The sequence below is a fragment of the Phyllobates terribilis genome, unplaced genomic scaffold (assembly GCF_046119375.1).
Source record: "Phyllobates terribilis strain yellow unplaced genomic scaffold, ASM4611937v1 Scaffold_2__4_contigs__length_985480577, whole genome shotgun sequence".
NCBI lineage: Eukaryota > Metazoa > Chordata > Amphibia > Anura > Dendrobatidae > Phyllobates > Phyllobates terribilis.
The window spans coordinates 80,387,353-80,390,719 of NW_027362762.1; the positions used below are offsets into that span (position 1 = coordinate 80,387,353).

The 3,367-nt window shown below is 40.7% G+C and overlaps 1 long non-coding RNA gene across 1 annotated transcript; it reads left to right on the forward strand.

Moving 5' to 3' along the window:
- Positions 1-312: 312 nt before the first annotated feature.
- Positions 313-1,033, forward strand: LOC141249602 (uncharacterized). The gene is made up of 4 exons (XR_012312258.1): positions 313-424; positions 501-596; positions 667-891; positions 960-1,033. It is a non-coding gene; the product is annotated as an uncharacterized lncRNA (long non-coding RNA).
- The last annotated feature ends 2,334 nt before the right edge of the window (positions 1,034-3,367 follow it).

Below are 3,367 nucleotides of genomic sequence, written 5' to 3' on the forward strand. Positions count from 1 at the left end.
TGATCAGCAATAGCAATGTTATGCTTCTCTATCTAACAGATGTTATCACCTATGATCCTTTATACCTAGGTCTCACGTTTCATCCTCCCTCTTTTACTTACATCCCAGGGGACTACAAAGGCAGTGACACTCCTGCAGCATGATTTCTACTTACAGAGTTACACCAGTCCCGCCCTTTGCTGCCATGGTCACCATACACTCAGTCTCCTTATCTGGCTGCCAGCCCCCACCCTTGGTTCCCATAGTGACTGCTAAACACAGTGCTAACACACTGTGTTTCCCATAGCACCTTTTACTTCCTGTGATGTCAGCCTTAGTCACATGACCGGCAGCACACTATTTAGCAGGGCTGACTTGCTGCCTGCACACATTTGTGCCCTGACAGGCTTGCCTACAGCGTCATTCACCGGAACCACGTATGACAGTGAGTAACCCTTCACCCAGACCAGTACCCTGTTCCCTGCCACTCCTTACTTTTTGTTGACCCCCTTCCCTTATAGGGTTCAGAACATTTAAGGGATCACATTTAAATCCACACGGATCCCTGTACAGGCTTCTCTGGAGCACCGCACCTGACGAGACCTTAACCTATGGGGGTAATGTTGACTTATTTATTAATTCTGTTGACACTACTTTTTATAACCTTTACCTCCTTATACCTTCTAGTTGGCCATTATCGCCTCCAACATTATCTCGCAACATATATCCCATACACGTGGCACACAGTACCGAGCCAACAGCAGCACGGCACCAGACCATATTTGCCTGTCCGCCATTTATAATTTTCCAGCAGATGTGGTCCTTGTCTCCAGGACACCCTGAACCCAGCACTTTTCTAACTGACGGGCATATTCCATCCGTGTCTATACCCAGACACCTCCTACCGGATTGGTAAGCCCCCCCCCTTTTTTTGCCTTCCACCATCAGCATGTCATTGATAACTCATTCATATTTCATAGGTTTCCTTATCTAAGAATTGCCCCTCACTTCTACTTGACTGGTAATTCTTCTCCTTTGTTTCCCGGATGCGTCTATCCACTTGGTAAGTCGCACTTATTCTTCTAAAAAATTCTTACTCTTGACCCTGATCATTGTCATGTGGGTATTATGACCTGCTCTCAAAATACAGCATGGTTGGTATACCATTTTTTTCACCATAAGCGATTTATTATGGTTGAACTTTGTCTGTACCCTGTGAACAGCATTATAACACGGACATGTTTTCATTCATTGTTTTGTACATATGTATATATGTTGTTTTCTATTTGTTGTACTTATTGTATATTTTTTGTACATATTTTCTTACAGCGACATTGTGATCAAGGCCACAGTGTTGGCCGAAACGTTCCACTAGTCGCCTCAAGCATCACCCTTCAAATAAAGTTTCACCTAAAGCATACCATACCTCTCTACGTGTGCAGTGATTTTTATGTTTTATTTTATATATAACAAATACGACATTACTAGCCATGACAGTATTACAGGGGAAAAAAGTTACATTTTTGGGACAAGCCTCATACCTTATCACAATTTGATATTAGATCCAGTTGGATAAAACACGCACCATAGAGGGAGAGTAAGTGCTGGTTTTGCTCATCTGATGGAGTTGTGACAGGCACGACTACTTTGTAGAGATGAAGAAAAGCAGCTGCTGCTTTCCTGTGGCTGGTGGATAAATCCTCCAGGAAATATTGGATCCAGTTTGATGAAACACGTAAGGTGGGCTGCGCTGCTGGAGTAAATAGATTCTGCAATAATGATGATAAGGTTTTTATTCACAATAAAAAAAAAACTTTATTATCATAGATCTTTATTTCCTGGAAGATTTATCCACCAGCCACGGGAAAGCAGCAGCTGTTTTTCTTCATGACTTCATATAAGTTGTGCCTCTGATATCTCCACCAGGTGAACGTAACCAGCAATTATCCACTCTCCCTCTGTTGCTACGTCTAGATTTATTTGATTTGTTCAATAGGAGCTTTTTTTATCCTTTGTGTCAGCTTGGCTTGGCTTCACCCATGGCTGTTATAGGCTGATAATGGCTGCACAGCCATCATCTGCTGGAGATAGTGTGGACCATCATCAACGTAAATCATCTGCCTGGAATTGTGCGGGCTCAGATCCTGAGCCTGCGCCATGCTGCAGCTCCTGATGAGCGTTCATCTTTAAAGGGTTAAACAACACATATGGGATGCACAACGTTTTACCAATTTCCCTGAGGATTTATTGTGGGACCTGTGTTTGTGCTTTTACTTGTCTCCCCAAGTTGTGAAGTCTCCCATCTCCTCTGCATGTTGTTCAGTCAGAACCTGCAGCTACATCTCCCTCTTCTCTGACATTTGCTAACTACACTAATTGGATTTTGAGGAAATTGAATAGATTTCAAATTTTTACACTCCGGCCCATAAATGTTGGCATAAGAAACCTTTCTATATTCTGAAAAAAATTATGCAAAAACAAAAGCAGAATAAAATTCAAATCATATTTGACAACAAATATGTTCCAACAATTTTAATTATTATAATTATTATTTATTGCCTTAAAAATCTAAGATACTTCATGTTATCAGTTCACAGCAGTGTCACGCCTTTAGCAGGTTTTGCTTTATATACCTCTGAGGTCTCAGATGTGGACTTAATTCCTAAATGTTATCACAAATCAGAACTCCCATGGTCTTAAAATGCTGAGATGGACCTGTACTGAGCCTCTAGTTGTGATGTAGGTGTTCTACTTAACATAACACCTCTGGATAATCTCTTGCTCCATTGGGAAGTGTCAGTCAAAGAGCATCACCAGTGAGCTAACAATATCCACAATATCTATTTGGTTTGTTACAGATTTACAGGTGATATAGCGGCAATGACTTGCTCGCAGTGCTCCCTCAGCTGCTCAAGATTTTACACCATGGGTTGCATTTAATAATTTGTGTTTCATTGTCATTAATTTATCACTCTGCGGAGCGGAAGACATCAGCCAATAAATGGGTGGTTTCTAAAATATAGCTACAGGAAAATTATATATCTTTGTACCGTGTTAGCCAGTAGATAGAAAAATGATTTAGATTTCAGAGTCCTCAGTGGTTGATATCTTTTAATGGCTAACCGAAAAGATGGTAACAAATTGCAAGCTTTTGAGACTACTTAGGTCTTTTCATCAGGCATAGTATAACACAAAATCTGAAAAGTTACATATTTATACACAGCAAGATACTGAAATAATGCAATAGATGAGACAAGTGACGTAAAGCAGAACTATTACTATGGGAAAGGGATAAACAGTTGTGGCTGTAAATATTGGAATAGTTCATAGATAAGGAGTGTGAAAGTTTTATTTTCCTGTGATTAAAGTCTGGTCCGGGGCTGTGATG